Here is a 20340-nt window from a genome sequence, read left to right as displayed (position 1 = left end):
TTGGGGGTCTTATTGTCGGATAGATTAATAGTGTCAGAGTGTATGGAAGTATGCACATGGAAGTGTATGCATTAGAACATTCATAACTCTATTGCTGGATGTATTGGTAGTGTATGGAAGTATGTACATGGAGCCAGTGTTTCCCCCACGTTGGGGGTCTTATTGTCGGATAGTTTAATAGTGTCAGAGTGTATGGAAGTATGCACATGGAAGTGTATGCATTGGAACATTCATAACTCTATTGCTGGATGTATTGGTAGTGTTTGCGTGCATGGAAGTATGCACATGGAGCCAGTGTTTCCCCCACGTTGGTGGTCTTATTGTCGGATAGTTTAATAGTGTCAGAGTGTATGGAAGTATGCACATGGAAGTGTATGCATTGGAACATTCATAACTCTATTGCTGGATGTATTGGTAGTGTATGGAAGCATGCACATGGAGCCAGTGTTTCCCCCACGTTGGGGGTCTTATTGTCGGATAGTTTAATAGTGTCAGAGTGTATGGAATTATGCACATGGAAGTGTAAGCATTAGAACATTCATAACTCTATTGCTGGATGTATTGGTAGTGTTTGCGTGCATGGAAATTTGCACATGGAGCCAGTGTTTCCCCCACGTTGGGGGTCTTATTGTCGGATAGTTTAATAGTGTTAGAGTGTATGGAAGTATGCACATGGAAGTGTATGCATTGGAACATTCATAACTCTATTGCTGGATGTATTGGTAGTGTATGGAAGTATGTACATGGAGCCAGTGTTTCCCCCACGTTGGGGGTCTTATTGTCGGATAGATTAATAGTGTTAGAGTGTATGGAAGTATGCACATGGAAGTGTAAGCATTGGAACATTCATAACTCTATTGCTGGATGTATTGGTAGTGTATGGAAGTATGTACATGGAGCCAGTGTTTCCCCCACGTTGGGGGTCTTATTGTCGGATAGATTAATAGTGTCAGAGTGTATGGAAGTATGCACATGGAAGTGTAAGCATTAGAACATTCATAACTCTATTGCTGGATGCATTGGTAGTGTTTGCGTGCATGGAAGTTTGCACATGGAGCCAGTGTTTCCCCCACGTTGGGGGTCTTATTGTCGGATAGATTAATAGTGTCAGAGTGTATGGAAGTATGCACATGGAAGTGTATGCATTAGAACATTCATAACTCTATTGCTGGATGTATTGGTAGTGTATGGAAGTATGTACATGGAGCCAGTGTTTCCCCCACGTTGGGGGTCTTATTGTCGGATAGATTAATAGTGTCAGAGTGTATGGAAGTATGCACATGGAAGTGTAAGCATTAGAACATTCATAACTCTATTGCTGGATGTATTGGTAGTGTTTGCGTGCATGGAAGTTTGCACATGGAGCCAGTGTTTCCCCCACGTTGGGGGTCTTATTGTCGGATAGATTAATAGTGTCAGAGTGTATGGAAGTATGCACATGGAAGTGTATGCATTAGAACATTCATAACTCTATTGCTGGATGTATTGGTAGTGTTTGCGTGCATGGAAGTATGCACATGGAGCCAGTGTTTCCCCCAGGTTGGGGGTCTTATTGTCGGATAGATTAATAGTGTTAGAGTGCATGGATGTTTGCACATGGAAGTGTATGCATTAGAACATTCATAACTCTATTGCTGGATGTATTTGTAGTGTATGGAAGTATGTACATGGAGCCAGTGTTTCCCCAACGTTGGGGGTCTTATTGTCGGATAGTTTAATAGTGTCAGAGTGTATGGAAGTATGCACATGGAAGTGTATGCATTAGAACATTCATAACTCTATTGCTGGATGTATTGGTAGTGTATGGAAGTATGTACATGGAGCCAGTGTTTCCCCCACGTTGGGGGTCTTATTGTCGGATAGATTAATAGTGTCAGAGTGTATGGAAGTATGCACATGGAAGTGTAAGCATTAGAACATTCATAACTCTATTGCTGGATGTATTGGTAGTGTTTGCGTGCATGGAAGTTTGCACATGGAGCCAGTGTTTCCCCCACGTTGGGGGTCTTATTGTCGGATAGTTTAATAGTGTCAGAGTGTATGGAAGTATGCACATGGAAGTGTAAGCATTAGAACATTCATAACTCTATTGCTGGATGTATTTGTAGTGTATGGAAGTATGTACATGGAGCCAGTGTTTCCCCCACGTTGGGGGTCTTATTGTCGGATAGATTAATAGTGTCAGAGTGTATGGAAGTATGCACATGGAAGTGTAAGCATTAGAACATTCATAACTCTATTGCTGGATGTATTGGTAGTGTTTGCGTGCATGGAAGTTTGCACATGGAGCCAGTGTTTCCCCCACGTTGGGGGTCTTATTGTCGGATAGATTAATAGTGTCAGAGTGTATGGAAGTATGCACATGGAAGTGTAAGCATTAGAACATTCATAACTCTATTGCTGGATGCTATTGGTAGTGTTTGCGTGCATGGAAGTTTGCACATGGAGCCAGTGTTTCCCCCACGTTGGGGGTCTTATTGTCGGATAGATTAATAGTGTCAGAGTGTATGGAAGTATGCACATGGAAGTGTATGCATTAGAACATTCATAACTCTATTGCTGGATGTATTGGTAGTGTATGGAAGTATGTACATGGAGCCAGTGTTTCCCCCACGTTGGGGGTCTTATTGTCGGATAGATTAATAGTGTCAGAGTGTATGGAAGTATGCACATGGAAGTGTAAGCATTAGAACATTCATAACTCTATTGCTGGATGTATTGGTAGTGTTTGCGTGCATGGAAGTTTGCACATGGAGCCAGTGTTTCCCCAACGTTGGGGGTCTTATTGTCGGATAGATTAATAGTGTCAGAGTGTATGGAAGTATGCACATGGAAGTGTATGCATTAGAACATTCATAACTCTATTGCTGGATGTATTGGTAGTGTTTGCGTGCATGGAAGTTTGCACATGGAGCCAGTGTTTCCCCCACGTTGGGGGTCTTATTGTCGGATAGATTAATAGTGTCAGAGTGTATGGAAGTATGCACATGGAAGTGTAATGCATTAGAACATTCATAACTCTATTGCTGGATGTATTGGTAGTGTATGGAAGTATGTACATGGAGCCAGTGTTTCCCCCACGTTGGGGGTCTTATTGTCGGATAGATTAATAGTGTCAGAGTGTATGGAAGTATGCACATGGAAGTGTAAGCATTAGAACATTCATAACTCTATTGCTGGATGTATTGGTAGTGTTTGCGTGCATGGAAGTTTGCACATGGAGCCAGTGTTTCCCCCACGTTGGGGGTCTTATTGTCGGATAGTTTAATAGTGTCAGAGTGTATGGAAGTATGCACATGGAAGTGTAGCATTAGAACATTCATAACTCTATTGCTGGATGTATTGGTAGTGTATGGAAGTATGCACATGGAGCCAGTGTTTCCCCACGTTGGGGGTCTTATTTCCGGATAGGATTAATAGTGTCAGAGTGTATGGAAGTATGCACATGGAAGTGTATGCATTAGAACATTCAAACTCTATTGCTGGATGTATTGGTAGTGTTGCGTGCATGGAAGTATGCACATGGAGCCAGTGTTTCCCCCACGTTGGGGGTCTTATTGTCGGATAGTTTAATAGTGTTAGAGTGTATGGAAGTATGCACATGGAAGTGTATGCATTAGAACATTCATAACTCTATTGCTGGATGTATTGGTAGTGTATGGAAGTATGCACATGGAGCCAGTGTTTCCCCCAGGTTGGGGGTCTTATTGCCTCTTAACACCAGTGCTGCCACTGCAGTATCTAATCTGACCACCAGATGGCAGTGACGAGCTATATCAGTCTGCAAGGTTCTTGAAGTAGTGGCAGAGGGGGTTTGGAGAGAGTCGTTAACAACAACAAAGGCATTTGTCACACACCACACCTCTGTTCTCGCATATCTTAATTCCATGGCAGAACTGGGACATGATGTGACCCTGTGTGACCCTCTGTGACCCTCAATAGAGAGCAGTGAATCTCTCTCTCTCTCTCTCTCTCTAATTTATGGATTTATATCACTTTTATTCAAAACAAGACACATTTGTGTGGATCAGAAATGTGCGTGTGAAACTTACTTTTGCCTATGGATTTATTTTACAGTTATACCTGCCGATATCCATTTGTGTGTGCATTGAAATGTATTTGTGAGAAGAGAGTAATTTATATAAAAATTACAAAATACATTTGTTAATCCTTCTCTGTGCATTCATTATTAATGAGACTGTTCTGACCCCATAAAAATGGACAAACAACGACCAGTTTCCAAATGTTTTTTTTATTGAAACGTTTCAAACACGGAACATGAATAAATATATATAACTAAAACACAACATGAATAATATATATAACTAAAACAAAACATGAATAAATATATATAACAAAAACACGGAACATGAATAAATATGAAGAACTTAAACGTAAAATGAATGAATATATAGAACTGAAACACAACACGAATAATAAATATATAGAACTGAACTGAGCTACTGATGGCCGTAGATGGTCAGCGTGCTGCGGGAGAGAGAGAAATCAATAAAACCCCTTTTTTTTTATATCTTTGGTCAAATGATTAAGCAGTATAAGCGGGCTAATGTATCTTCAAGGCTTTGAAAGGGATAATGTTCACTGCACATTACTCCTTGCAGAAATGTCTTGCAAATGTCTTTGTACCGGTCAATCCGGAGGTCCAGAGCTGCTCCTCCTCAAGAGTCTGTCTCTTCAGGTGAGCAGACTCTCACCTGGCCGGACATCTCTCTCCTCATGAAGGCTGGAGCCACAAAGGACAGGCCTGACAACACACAGGAGCCAGCAGGAGCAGGGGAGGAGGAGCCAACAGGAGCAGGAGCAGGAGCAGGGGAGGAGGAGCCAGCAGCAGCAGGAGCAGGGGAGGAGGAGCAGGGGAGGAGGAGCCAGCAGCAGGAGGCAGGGGAGGAGGAGCCAGCAGGAGCAGGAACGGGGGAGGAATCGGATGAGGGCTCCTGCTGTGCCAGGCAGACAAAGAGGTCCCTCCTGCCAATCTCTGAGTCAAAGTTCTGCAAACAAAGAAAAAGAGGAGCATTTACAAACAAGAATGTGTTTGCATCGAATGTGTGTAACGGAAGCAAAATGCACCAAATTAACCAATTCCTTATCATGTGTTTTTGATACTCACGTATGTGGCCACGGCTGAACGGATGTCCGTCAAGCTTGGGGACCCGGGGAGGCCCATCTCCCCCCAAGCTTGGAGGAGGGACGACAACACCTATGAGGCCGATGTGCGTAAAACAAACATTATTAACAACTCTCAGAGTGACACAAGATATACTCATCATAGTTCTGGAAACATTGGACCCGAAGCTTGTATGTGTTTTAATTATGTTTGTATTATAATTGATAATGCCTCATTTGCATTCCTTCTTAAATGTTTTATATTGTTTTATATATGCGTGTGCGTGTGTGTGTGTGTGTGTGTGTGTGTGTGTGTGTGTGTGTGTGTGTGTGTGTGTGTGTGTGTGGACATATACGTGTGTGTGGACATATACGTGTGCGTGTGTGCGTGTGTGCTATGCACATGTATGGTGTGTGTGTGTGTGTGTGTATGTGTGTGGCCGCCGATGATGACACAGCCGCACGGCGTCTTATCAAACAAAGGATTAAACCTGAGATCTACACCGCTATTGATGGCAAAACTATCATGGAAGATGAACTGTTAAGTTTCCTTGCTGTCAAACTGAAGACTGTGCCTCAGGATGACATTATCCTGATGGCTGTAAATCACTTTGGATCAGAGTGGATTGAAAGCTCCAAGAAGGCCCTGTTTGAACTGTGTATATTTTAACCCAAAGTATTTCAGTGTTACTTGCTCTATGCTTTTCCGGGTTAATGAAGCATGGCATACTCCCAGGATCCATGTTATCTGTCTTGTTGATACCTGTTGTTCAAAATAAGACTAGTATTGATAACTATAGGCCTATTGCACTTGCAAGTATACTGTCCAAGGTACTAGAAGGGATCCTTATGGATAGGCTTGCAGATTATGTTATCAACAGATAACCAGTTTGGCTTTAAGAGTAAGCATGGAACTGATCTGTGTATTTATGCACTTAAAGAAATTGTCCATAGGTACAGATCACGAAATAGCACAGTCTTCATGTGTTTCCTGGATGCGTCAAAAGCCTTTGACCGTATCAATCATGGGAAACTGTTTGCTAAACTACTTGAGCGAGGGGTCCCCTCTTATATAATTAGGATACTGCAGTTCTGGTACTCTCACCAAACTATGCATGTTAGGTGGGGGATGAGTGTGTGTGTGTGTGTGTATTCATATGCGTAGATATATATGTGTATGTATATGTGTTTATATATGTAGTGTGCTGTCTATGTGGACCTTCCTGTGTCTTGAATAAAGTTATAATAATAATAATATGCTATGCACATGTGCGTGTGTGTGGTCCTGACCTGAGGACCGCCGGATGTGCAGCACGTAGCCGATGATGTCCTGTGTGTTGTGTTGTTGTGTCATCGTCCTGGCTGATGCAGTACATGGTCAGCGTGCTGCGGGAGAGAGAGAAATCAATAAAACCCCTTTTTGTTGTTATATCTTTGGTCAAATGATTAAGCAGTATAAGCGGGCTAATGTATCTTCAAGGCTTTGAAAGGGATAATGTTCACTGCACATTACTCCTTGCAGAAATGTCTTGCAAATGTCTTTGTACCGGTCAATCCGGAGGTCCAGAGCTGCTCCTCCTCAAGAGTCTGTCTCTTCAGGTGGACTTCTCTCTCCTCATGAAGGCTTGAGCCACAAAGGACAGGCCTGACAACACACACACACACACACACACACACACACACACACACACACACACACACACACACACACACACACACACACACACACACACACACACACACACACACACACACACACACACACACACACACACACACACACACACACACACACACACACACACACACACGATAACCGTAACCGGAGATTCAGGCTCACATTTACGTAATAATGCAATAATAATAAACGGAGATTCTCGGAGAGCACAAGTAATATCAGTCTAATCATAAACTGTAAAGAATTTAAGTCATGCATTGTTCATTTACATTGGACTCTTGATCAATTCGTAACGTATATAAGTTAGCAGCAGTAGCAGCGCCATTTTGCGAATGAAAACCATGTGGACTCAATCAATATATGTCTGAATATACGAAACTTCGTTTCGTTTGTTTTTATAGTAACAATATTTGGCCAAAACATTGTGGCTCGGGCTGATGAACATTCAATTGTAACGTAGTTTGAGAAGTAAAAGAAAGACAATGACAATCGTCTTGTCGTACTGACCTCACGAGCATGGTCAACGAGCATGGTCAACCATAAAACTTTGTTTTCCCCAAGAATTCTGTCTTCTGCCTTTATGTTTGGTAGTCCAAAGGCTGCTGATTTTACGTTTGTTGGACACCGTAACAGTGTGTCACTATCTTATTGCCAGCATGAGAGATCAATGTTGTTATAAGCTGTTACGTCTTTCTCTCACCGATCGCACATGGCTGACTAGGGCTGTACCACTTCGGGAGGGGTCGCTCAGTTGAATTGGTTGCGCCCATGAGTTAGTCTGAAGCCATGGCACACAAATATACATTAACTTGTATATTTGTAATAACAAATTAATCCTCACCAACTAGGAAGCTGACACACCGTTATTGTTCAATAATTAATAATGAAATAATAATATTCAAAAGGTCAAAAGGAGTCGGCACCACGCCGCTTATGAGATAACAAACAGTTAATGTGTATTTCTCTCGTAACTTTTTGTGTTCTCTCGTAACTACCGTGACCACCCCCAGAAACACAAAAGTGTATTGGGGACCAACGGGGTCTCAGTCACAAACGGGGTCTCAACTGAAATTATACATATCTTGACTTTTACAGTCCCCACCGTGAATCTGCTGTTACCCCACCTCTGCTGTTTTCTCTAAAATAAGACATTGGCAATACTAAGAACGTGATTCTGTTTGTTTATTTTTCTATTTAAATTCACCTTTTTAATTTAAGTTGAGTAATTTCATCTCTACAGAGTATGTCATCTTTCCACCCAGTCTCAGTAATAACTGCTATATCACACAGATCCTGACTTCTACGGTCCCCCCCGTGACCATGCCCCTCCCCACCCCTGTTGTTTCTCTCAGGAAATGCTGGCTTGGGGCGGTAAAGATTGTTTGAATGTGTTGGTGAAATGACTATTAACAATGGATTTAAGGAAAACAGACGCCTCTGCAATAGAAATGGTTTCGCCAGTGCCTGCAAATATACCAATATATTGGTATATTTTCTTATTGTGATGTAATTTCCTACATTATCTGAAAAAGCTTAATTTTCCCTCAAATCTTTTATTATGTAGACCAATAATCAGTAAATTAATATTATGATGCATGACTTTTTTTTCAAAGCTTCATTGAAAGTTTGTAATGTACAAACATAAGCAAACAAACATCAGTCATTGCAAACTATCAATAATGCTTTGAGTGGCCACTGTTTAGAAAAGCACTGTATAAATGCAGTCCTCTCTCTCTCTCTCTCTCTCTCTCTCTCTCTCTCTCTCTCTCTCTCTCTCTCTCTCTCTCTCTCTCTCTCTCTCTCTCTCTCTCTCTCTCTCTCTCTCTCTCTCTTTATTATATAAATATATATAATACAATTAAATCTATAAATACAATTTATGTATTTGTAACACTGGACTGGGCCTGTGAGTCAGAGTTCAGCAGTGGAGAATACTGTGGTGCATTTCTGCCTTCAGCTCAACCTTAATGGATGGCCGATCAAGGGGAGGGCTGGAGGGCCCCTCGCCCCCTCCCCCCGTGCACCTGGACTGCTGCTGTAAGATTTTAGCCTGAAGTTCTTCCCAGAACCTACATCGTAGCCATCCAACATGCATATCAGTTGTATGCACATGGAAGTGTAAGCATTGGAACATTCATAACTCTATTGCTGGATGTATTGGTAGTGTATGGAAGTATGCACATGGAGCCAGTGTTTCCCCCACGTTGGGGGTCTTATTATCGGATAGATTAATAGTGTTATATTGTATGGAAGTATGCACATGGAAGTGTAAGCATTGGAACATTCATAACTCTATTGCTGGATGTATTGGTAGTGTATGGAAGTATGCACATGGAGCCAGTGTTTCCCCCACGTTGGGGGTCTTATTGTCGGATAGATTAATAGTGTTATATTGTATGGAAGTATGCACATGGAAGTGTAAGCATTGGAACATTCATAACTCTATTGCTGGATGTATTGGTAGTGTATGGAAGTATGCACATGGAGCCAGTGTTTCCTCCACGTTGGGGGTCTTATTGTCGGATGGATTAATAGTGTCAGAGTGTATGGAAGTATGCACATGGAAGTGTATGCATTGGAACATTCATAACTCTATTGCTGGAAGTATTGGTAGTGTATGGAAGTGTGCACATGTAGCCAGTGTTTCCCCCACGTTGGGGGTCTTATTTCCGGATAGTTTAATAGTGTTAGAGTGTATGGAAGTATGCACATGGAAGTGTATGCATTAGAACATTCATAACTCTATTGCTGGATGTATTGGTAGTGTATGGAAGTATGCACATGGAGCCAGTGTTTCCCCCAGTTTGGGGGTCTTATTGCCTCTTAACACCAGTGCTGCCACTGCAGTATCTAATCTGACCACCAGATGGCAGTGACGAGCTATATCAGTCTGCAAGGTTCTTGAAGTAGTGGCAGAGGGGGTTTGGAGAGAGTCGTTAACAACAACAAAGGCATTTGTCACACACCACACCTCTGTTCTCGCATATCTTAATTCCATGGCAGAACTGGGACATGATGTGACCCTGTGTGACCCTCTGTGACCCTCAATAGAGAGCAGTGAATCTCTCTCTCTTTCTCTCTCTCTAATTTATGGATTTATATCACTTTTATTCAAAACAAGACACATTTGTGTGGATCAGAAATGTGCGTGTGAAACTTACTTTTGCCTATGGATTTATTTTACAGTTATACCTGCCGATATCCATTTGTGTGTGCATTGAAATGTATTTGTGAGAAGAGAGTAATTTATATAAAAATTACAAAATACATTTGTTAATCCTTCTCTGTGCATTCATTATTAATGAGACTGTTCTGACCCCATAAAAATGGACAAACAACGACCAGTTTCCAAATGTTTTTTTTATTGAAACGTTTCAAACACGGAACATGAATAAATATATATAACTAAAACACAACATGAATGAATATATATAACTAAAACAAAACATGAATAAATATATATAACAAAAACACGGAACATGAATAAATATGAAGAACTTAAACGTAAAATGAATGAATATATAGAACTGAAACACAACACGAATAATAAATATATAGAACTGAACTGAGCTACTGATGGCCGTAGATGGTCAGCGTGCTGCGGGAGAGAGAGAAATCAATAAAACCCCTTTTTTTTTATATCTTTGGTCAAATGATTAAGCAGTATAAGCGGGCTAATGTATCTTCAAGGCTTTGAAAGGGATAATGTTCACTGCACATTACTCCTTGCAGAAATGTCTTGCAAATGTCTTTGTACCGGTCAATCCGGAGGTCCAGAGCTGCTCCTCCTCAAGAGTCTGTCTCTTCAGGTGAGCAGACTCTCACCTGGCCGGACATCTCTCTCCTCATGAAGGCTGGAGCCACAAAGGACAGGCCTGACAACACACAGGAGCCAGCAGGAGCAGGGGAGGAGGAGCCAAGCAGGAGCAGGAGCAGGGGAGGAGGAGCCAGCAGCAGCAGGAGCAGGGGAGGAGGAGCAGGGGAGGAGGAGCCAGCAGCAGCAGGAGCAGGGGAGGAGGAGCCAGCAGGAGCAGGAACGGGGGAGGAATCGGATGAGGGCTCCTGCTGTGCCAGGCAGACAAAGAGGTCCCTCCTGCCAATCTCTGAGTCAAAGTTCTGCAAACAAAGAAAAAGAGGAGCATTTACAAACAAGAATGTGTTTGCATCGAATGTGTGTAACGGAAGCAAAATGCACCAAATTAACCAATTCCTTATCATGTGTTTTTGATACTCACGTATGTGGCCACGGCTGAACGGATGTCCGTCAAGCTTGGGGACCCGGGGAGGCCCATCTCCCCCCAAGCTTGGAGGAGGGACGACAACACCTATGAGGCCGATGTGCGTAAAACAAACATTATTAACAACTCTCAGAGTGACACAAGATATACTCATCATAGTTCTGGAAACATTGGACCCGAAGCTTGTATGTGTTTTAATTATGTTTGTATTATAATTGATAATGCCTCATTTGCATTCCTTCTTAAATGTTTTATATTGTTTTATATATGCGTGTGCGTGTGTGTGTGTGTGTGTGTGTGTGTGTGTGTGTGTGTGTGTGTGTGTGTGTGTGTGTGTGTGTGGACATATACGTGTGTGTGGACATATACGTGTGCGTGTGTGCGTGTGTGCTATGCACATGTTTGGTGTGTGTGTGTGTGTATGTGTGTGGCCGCCGATGATGACACAGCCGCACGGCGTCTTATCAAACAAAGGATTAAACCTGAGATCTACACCGCTATTGATGGCAAAACTATCATGGAAGATGAACTGTTAAGTTTCCTTGCTGTCAAACTGAAGACTGTGCCTCAGGATGACATTATCCTGATGGCTGTAAATCACTTTGGATCAGAGTGGATTGAAAGCTCCAAGAAGGCCCTGTTTGAACTGTGTATATTTTAACCCAAAGTATTTCAGTGTTACTTGCTCTATGCTTTTCCGGGTTAATGAAGCATGGCATACTCCCAGGATCCATGTTATCTGTCTTGTTGATACCTGTTGTTCAAAATAAGACTAGTATTGATAACTATAGGCCTATTGCACTTGCAAGTATACTGTCCAAGGTACTAGAAGGGATCCTTATGGATAGGCTTGCAGATTATGTTATCAACAGATAACCAGTTTGGCTTTAAGAGTAAGCATGGAACTGATCTGTGTATTTATGCACTTAAAGAAATTGTCCATAGGTACAGATCACGAAATAGCACAGTCTTCATGTGTTTCCTGGATGCGTCAAAAGCCTTTGACCGTATCAATCATGGGAAACTGTTTGCTAAACTACTTGAGCGAGGGGTCCCCTCTTATATAATTAGGATACTGCAGTTCTGGTACTCTCACCAAACTATGCATGTTAGGTGGGGGATGAGTGTGTGTGTGTGTGTGTATTCATATGCGTAGATATATATGTGTATGTATATGTGTTTATATATGTAGTGTGCTGTCTATGTGGACCTTCCTGTGTCTTGAATAAAGTTATAATAATAATAATAATAATATGCTATGCACATGTGCGTGTGTGTGGTCCTGACCTGAGGACCGCCGGATGTGCAGCACGTAGCCGATGATGTCCTGTGTGTTGTGTTGTTGTGTCATCGTCCTGGCTGATGCAGTACATGGTCAGCGTGCTGCGGGAGAGAGAGAAATCAATAAAACCCCTTTTTGTTGTTATATCTTTGGTCAAATGATTAAGCAGTATAAGCGGGCTAATGTATCTTCAAGGCTTTGAAAGGGATAATGTTCACTGCACATTACTCCTTGCAGAAATGTCTTGCAAATGTCTTTGTACCGGTCAATCCGGAGGTCCAGAGCTGCTCCTCCTCAAGAGTCTGTCTCTTCAGGTGGACTTCTCTCTCCTCATGAAGGCTTGAGCCACAAAGGACAGGCCTGACAACACACACACACACACACACACACACACACACACACACACACACACACACACACACACACACACACACACACACACACACACACACACACACACACACACACACACACACACACACACACACACACACACACACACACACACACACACACACACACACACACACACGATAACCGTAACCGGAGATTCAGGCTCACATTTACGTAATAATGCAATAATAATAAACGGAGATTCTCGGAGAGCACAAGTAATATCAGTCTAATCATAAACTGTAAAGAATTTAAGTCATGCATTGTTCATTTACATTGGACTCTTGATCAATTCGTAACGTATATAAGTTAGCAGCAGTAGCAGCGCCATTTTGCGAATGAAAACCATGTGGACTCAATCAATATATGTCTGAATATACGAAACTTCGTTTCGTTTGTTTTTATAGTAACAATATTTGGCCAAAACATTGTGGCTCGGGCTGATGAACATTCAATTGTAACGTAGTTTGAGAAGTAAAAGAAAGACAATGACAATCGTCTTGTCGTACTGACCTCACGAGCATGGTCAACGAGCATGGTCAACCATAAAACTTTGTTTTCCCCAAGAATTCTGTCTTCTGCCTTTATGTTTGGTAGTCCAAAGGCTGCTGATTTTACGTTTGTTGGACACCGTAACAGTGTGTCACTATCTTATTGCCAGCATGAGAGATCAATGTTGTTATAAGCTGTTACGTCTTTCTCTCACCGATCGCACATGGCTGACTAGGGCTGTACCACTTCGGGAGGGGTCGCTCAGTTGAATTGGTTGCGCCCATGAGTTAGTCTGAAGCCATGGCACACAAATATACATTAACTTGTATATTTGTAATAACAAATTAATCCTCACCAACTAGGAAGCTGACACACCGTTATTGTTCAATAATTAATAATGAAATAATAATATTCAAAAGGTCAAAAGGAGTCGGCACCACGCCGCTTATGAGATAACAAACAGTTAATGTGTATTTCTCTCGTAACTTTTTGTGTTCTCTCGTAACTACCGTGACCACCCCCAGAAACACAAAAGTGTATTGGGGACCAACGGGGTCTCAGTCACAAACGGGGTCTCAACTGAAATTATACATATCTTGACTTTTACAGTCCCCACCGTGAATCTGCTGTTACCCCACCTCTGCTGTTTTCTCTAAAATAAGACATTGGCAATACTAAGAACGTGATTCTGTTTGTTTATTTTTCTATTTAAATTCACCTTTTTAATTTAAGTTGAGTAATTTCATCTCTACAGAGTATGTCATCTTTCCACCCAGTCTCAGTAATAACTGCTATATCACACAGATCCTGACTTCTACGGTCCCCCCCGTGACCATGCCCCTCCCCGCCCCTGTTGTTTCTCTCAGGAAATGCTGGCTTGGGGCGGTAAAGATTGTTTGAATGTGTTGGTGAAATGACTATTAACAATGGATTTAAGGAAAACAGACGCCTCTGCAATAGAAATGGTTTCGCCAGTGCCTGCAAATATACCAATATATTGGTATATTTTCTTATTGTGATGTAATTTCCTACATTATCTGAAAAAGCTTAATTTTCCCTCAAATCTTTTATTATGTAGACCAATAATCAGTAAATTAATATTATGATGCATGACTTTTTTTTCAAAGCTTCATTGAAAGTTTGTAATGTACAAACATAAGCAAACAAACATCAGTCATTGCAAACTATCAATAATGCTTTGAGTGGCCACTGTTTAGAAAAGCACTGTATAAATGCAGTCCTCTCTCTCTCTCTCTCTCTCTCTCTCTCTCTCTCTCTCTCTCTCTCTCTCTCTCTCTCTCTCTCTCTCTCTCTCTCTCTCTCTCTCTTTATTATATAAATATATATAATACAATTAAATCTATAAATACAATTTATGTATTTGTAACACTGGACTGGGCCTGTGAGTCAGAGTTCAGCAGTGGAGAATACTGTGGTGCATTTCTGCCTTCAGCTCAACCTTAATGGATGGCCGATCAAGGGGAGGGCTGGAGGGCCCCTCGCCCCCTCCCCCCGTGCACCTGGACTGCTGCTGTAAGATTTTAGCCTGAAGTTCTTCCCAGAACCTACATCGTAGCCATCCAACATGCATATCAGTTGTATGCACATGGAAGTGTAAGCATTGGAACATTCATAACTCTATTGCTGGATGTATTGGTAGTGTATGGAAGTATGCACATGGAGCCAGTGTTTCCCCCACGTTGGGGGTCTTATTATCGGATAGATTAATAGTGTTATATTGTATGGAAGTATGCACATGGAAGTGTAAGCATTGGAACATTCATAACTCTATTGCTGGATGTATTGGTAGTGTATGGAAGTATGCACATGGAGCCAGTGTTTCCCCCACGTTGGGGGTCTTATTGTCGGATAGATTAATAGTGTTATATTGTATGGAAGTATGCACATGGAAGTGTAAGCATTGGAACATTCATAACTCTATTGCTGGATGTATTGGTAGTGTATGGAAGTATGCACATGGAGCCAGTGTTTCCCCCAGGTTGGGGGTCTCATTGCCGGATGGATTAATAGTGTCAGAGTGTATGGAAGTATGCACATGGAAGTGTATGCATTGGAACATTCATAACTCTATTGCTGGAAGTATTGGTAGTGTATGGAAGTGTGCACATGTAGCCAGTGTTTCCCCCACGTTGGGGGTCTTATTTCCGGATAGTTTAATAGTGTTAGAGTGTATGGAAGTATGCACATGGAAGTGTATGCATTAGAACATTCATAACTCTATTGCTGGATGTATTGGTAGTGTATGGAAGTATGCACATGGAGCCAGTGTTTCCCCCAGTTTGGGGGTCTTATTGCCTCTTAACACCAGTGCTGCCACTGCAGTATCTAATCTGACCACCAGATGGCAGTGACGAGCTATATCAGTCTGCAAGGTTCTTGAAGTAGTGGCAGAGGGGGTTTGGAGAGAGTCGTTAACAACAACAAAGGCATTTGTCACACACCACACCTCTGTTCTCGCATATCTTAATTCCATGGCAGAACTGGGACATGATGTGACCCTGTGTGACCCTCTGTGACCCTCAATAGAGAGCAGTGAATCTCTCTCTCTTTCTCTCTCTCTAATTTATGGATTTATATCACTTTTATTCAAAACAAGACACATTTGTGTGGATCAGAAATGTGCGTGTGAAACTTACTTTTGCCTATGGATTTATTTTACAGTTATACCTGCCGATATCCATTTGTGTGTGCATTGAAATGTATTTGTGAGAAGAGAGTAATTTATATAAAAATTACAAAATACATTTGTTAATCCTTCTCTGTGCATTCATTATTAATGAGACTGTTCTGACCCCATAAAAATGGACAAACAACGACCAGTTTCCAAATGTTTTTTTTATTGAAACGTTTCAAACACGGAACATGAATAAATATATATAACTAAAACACAACATGAATGAATATATATAACTAAAACAAAACATGAATAAATATATATAACAAAAACACGGAACATGAATAAATATGAAGAACTTAAACGTAAAATGAATGAATATATAGAACTGAAACACAACACGAATAATAAATATATAGAACTGAACTGAGCTACTGATGGCCGTAGATGGTCAGCGTGCTGCGGGAGAGAGAGAAATCAATAAAACCCCTTTTTTTTTATATCTTTGGTCAAATGATTAAGCAGTATAAGCGGGCTAATGTATCTTCAAGGCTTTGAAAGGGATAATGTTCACTGCACATTACTCCTTGCAGAAATGTCTTGCAAATGTCTTTGTACCGGTCAATCCGGAGGTCCAGAGCTGCTCCTCCTCAAGAGTCTGTCTCTTCAGGTGAGCAGACTCTCACCTGGCCGGACATCTCTCTCCTCATGAAGGCTGGAGCCACAAAGGACAGGCCTGACAACACACAGGAGCCAGCAGGAGCAGGGGAGGAGGAGCCAACAGGAGCAGGAGCAGGAGCAGGGGAGGAGGAGCCAGCAGCAGCAGGAGCAGGGGAGGAGGAGCAGGGGAGGAGGAGCCAGCAGCAGCAGGAGCAGGGGAGGAGGAGCCAGCAGGAGCAGGAACGGGGGAGGAATCGGATGAGGGCTCCTGCTGTGCCAGGCAGACAAAGAGGTCCCTCCTGCCAATCTCTGAGTCAAAGTTCTGCAAACAAAGAAAAAGAGGAGCATTTACAAACAAGAATGTGTTTGCATCGAATGTGTGTAACGGAAGCAAAATGCACCAAATTAACCAATTCCTTATCATGTGTTTTTGATACTCACGTATGTGGCCACGGCTGAACGGATGTCCGTCAAGCTTGGGGACCCGGGGAGGCCCATCTCCCCCCAAGCTTGGAGGAGGGACGACAACACCTATGAGGCCGATGTGCGTAAAACAAACATTATTAACAACTCTCAGAGTGACACAAGATATACTCATCATAGTTCTGGAAACATTGGACCCGAAGCTTGTATGTGTTTTAATTATGTTTGTATTATAATTGATAATGCCTCATTTGCATTCCTTCTTAAATGTTTTATATTGTTTTATATATGCGTGTGCGTGTGTGTGTGTGTGTGTGTGTGTGTGTGTGTGTGTGTGTGTGTGTGTGTGTGTGTGTGTGTGTGTGGACATATACGTGTGTGTGTGGACATATACGTGTGCGTGTGTGCGTGTGTGCTATGCACATGTTTGGTGTGTGTGTGTGTGTGTATGTGTGTGGCCGCCGATGATGACACAGCCGCACGGCGTCTTATCAAACAAAGGATTAAACCTGAGATCTACACCGCTATTGATGGCAAAACTATCATGGAAGATGAACTGTTAAGTTTCCTTGCTGTCAAACTGAAGACTGTGCCTCAGGATGACATTATCCTGATGGCTGTAAATCACTTTGGATCAGAGTGGATTGAAAGCTCCAAGAAGGCCCTGTTTGAACTGTGTATATTTTAACCCAAAGTATTTCAGTGTTACTTGCTCTATGCTTTTCCGGGTTAATGAAGCATGGCATACTCCCAGGATCCATGTTATCTGTCTTGTTGATACCTGTTGTTCAAAATAAGACTAGTATTGATAACTATAGGCCTATTGCACTTGCAAGTATACTGTCCAAGGTACTAGAAGGGATCCTTATGGATAGGCTTGCAGATTATGTTATCAACAGATAACCAGTTTGGCTTTAAGAGTAAGCATGGAACTGATCTGTGTATTTATGCACTTAAAGAAATTGTCCATAGGTACAGACCACGAAATAGCACAGTCTTCATGTGTTTCCTGGATGCGTCAAAAGCCTTTGACCGTATCAATCATGGGAAACTGTTTGCTAAACTACTTGAGCGAGGGGTCCCCTCTTATATAATTAGGATACTGCAGTTCTGGTACTCTCACCAAACTATGCATGTTAGGTGGGGGATGAGTGTGTGTGTGTGTGTGTGTGTGTATTCATATGCGTAGATATATATGTGTATGTATATGTGTTTATATATGTAGTGTGCTGTCTATGTGGACCTTCCTGTGTCTTGAATAAAGTTATAATAATAATAATAATAATATGCTATGCACATGTGCGTGTGTGTGGTCCTGACCTGAGGACCGCCGGATGTGCAGCACGTAGCCGATGATGTCCTGTGTGTTGTGCTCCGGCTCCTTCCAGGACACCTGGATGGCGCCGGGCGACAACGCCTGGGCCCGCACCATTGTGGGGGCCCCGGGGAGCCCGTCGGCCCACAGCACGGTGAGGCGGGCGCTGGCCTGCGCTGTTCTCGGCGATGCACTGGTAGATGGCGTCATCGTCCTGGCTGATGCCGTAGATGGTCAGCGTGCTGCGGGAGAGAGAGAAATCAATAAAAACCCTTTTTGTTGTTATATCTTTGGTCAAATGATTAAGCAGTATAAGCGGGCTAATGTATCTTCAAGGCTTTGAAAGGGATAATGTTCACTGCACATTACTCCTTGCAGAAATGTCTTGCAAATGTCTTTGTACCGGTCAATCCGGAGGTCCAGAGCTGCTCCTCCTCAAGAGTCTGTCTCTTCAGGTGGACTTCTCTCTCCTCATGAAGGCTTGAGCCACAAAGGACAGGCCTGACCACACACACACACACACACACACACACACACACACACACACACACACACACACACACACACACACACACACACACACGATAACCGTAACCGGAGATTCAGGCTCACATTTACGTAATAATGCAATAATAATAAACGGAGATTCTCGGAGAGCACAAGTAATATCAGTCTAATCATAAACTGTAAAGAATTTAAGTCATGCATTGTTCATTTACATTGGACTCTTGATCAATTCGTAACGTATATAAGTTAGCAGCAGTAGCAGCGCCATTTTGCGAATGAAAACCATGTGGACTCAATCAATATATGTCTGAATATACGAAACTTCGTTTCGTTTGTTTTTATAGTAACAATATTTGGCCAAAACATTGTGGCTCGGGCTGATGAACATTCAATTGTAACGTAGTTTGAGAAGTAAAAGAAAGACAATGACAATCGTCTTGTCGTACTGACCTCACGAGCATGGTCAACGAGCATGGTCAACCATAAAACTTTGTTTTCCCCAAGAATTCTGTCTTCTGCCTTTATGTTTGGTAGTCCAAAGGCTGCTGATTTTACGTTTGTTGGACACCGTAACAGTGTGTCACTATCTTATTGCCAGCATGAGAGATCAATGTTGTTATAAGCTGTTACGTCTTTCTCTCACCGATCGCACATGGCTGACTAGGGCTGTACCACTTCGGGAGGGGTCGCTCAGTTGAATTGGTTGCGCCCATGAGTTAGTCTGAAGCCATGGCACACAAATATACATTAACTTGTATATTTGTAATAACAAATTAATCCTCACCAACTAGGAAGCTGACACACCGTTATTGTTCAATAATTAATAATGAAATAATAATATTCAAAAGGTCAAAAGGAGTCGGCACCACGCCGCTTATGAGATAACAAACAGTTAATGTGTATTTCTCTCGTAACTTTTTGTGTTCTCTCGTAACTACCGTGACCACCCCCAGAAACACAAAAGTGTATTGGGGACCAACGGGGTCTCAGTCACAAACGGGGTCTCAACTGAAATTATACATATCTTGACTTTTACAGTCCCCACCGTGAATCTGCTGTTACCCCACCTCTGCTGTTTTCTCTAAAATAAGACATTGGCAATACTAAGAACGTGATTCTGTTTGTTTATTTTTCTATTTAAATTCACCTTTTTAATTTAAGTTGAGTAATTTCATCTCTACAGAGTATGTCATCTTTCCACCCAGTCTCAGTAATAACTGCTATATCACACAGATCCTGACTTCTACGGTCCCCCCCGTGACCATGCCCCTCCCCGCCCCTGTTGTTTCTCTCAGGAAATGCTGGCTTGGGGCGGTAAAGATTGTTTGAATGTGTTGGTGAAATGACTATTAACAATGGATTTAAGGAAAACAGACGCCTCTGCAATAGAAATGGTTTCGCCAGTGCCTGCAAATATACCAATATATTGGTATATTTTCTTATTGTGATGTAATTTCCTACATTATCTGAAAAAGCTTAATTTTCCCTCAAATCTTTTATTATGTAGACCAATAATCAGTAAATTAATATTATGATGCATGACTTTTTTTTCAAAGCTTCATTGAAAGTTTGTAATGTACAAACATAAGCAAA

General features: G+C 42.0%; 1 long non-coding RNA gene across 4 annotated transcripts; it reads right to left on the bottom strand.

Annotated features, from left to right (window-relative positions):
• Nucleotides 1-4906: 4906 nt before the first annotated feature.
• Nucleotides 4907-20016, bottom strand: LOC130378056 (uncharacterized). 4 transcript variants are annotated; one of them, XR_008894456.1, is made up of 11 exons: nt 19198-20016; nt 18644-18741; nt 18246-18482; nt 16944-17706; nt 16461-16824; nt 12328-12423; nt 11038-11127; nt 10560-10918; nt 6415-6510; nt 5129-5218; nt 4907-5009 (listed from the first exon to the last, which is right to left on the bottom strand). It is a non-coding gene; the product is annotated as an uncharacterized LOC130378056 (long non-coding RNA). The 4 variants fall into 4 exon arrangements; XR_008894455.1 differs by having other exon boundaries at nt 16944-17033; XR_008894457.1 differs by lacking the exons at nt 4907-5009; nt 5129-5218; nt 6415-6510 and adding an exon at nt 9910-10400 and having other exon boundaries at nt 16944-17033.
• Nucleotides 20017-20340: the final 324 nt, after the last annotated feature.

Source organism: Gadus chalcogrammus, unplaced genomic scaffold (assembly GCF_026213295.1).
Source record: "Gadus chalcogrammus isolate NIFS_2021 unplaced genomic scaffold, NIFS_Gcha_1.0 GACHA065, whole genome shotgun sequence".
In the NCBI taxonomy this organism is placed as follows: Eukaryota; Metazoa; Chordata; class Actinopteri; order Gadiformes; family Gadidae; genus Gadus; species Gadus chalcogrammus.
This window is presented reverse-complemented; position numbering and strand designations above follow the sequence as displayed.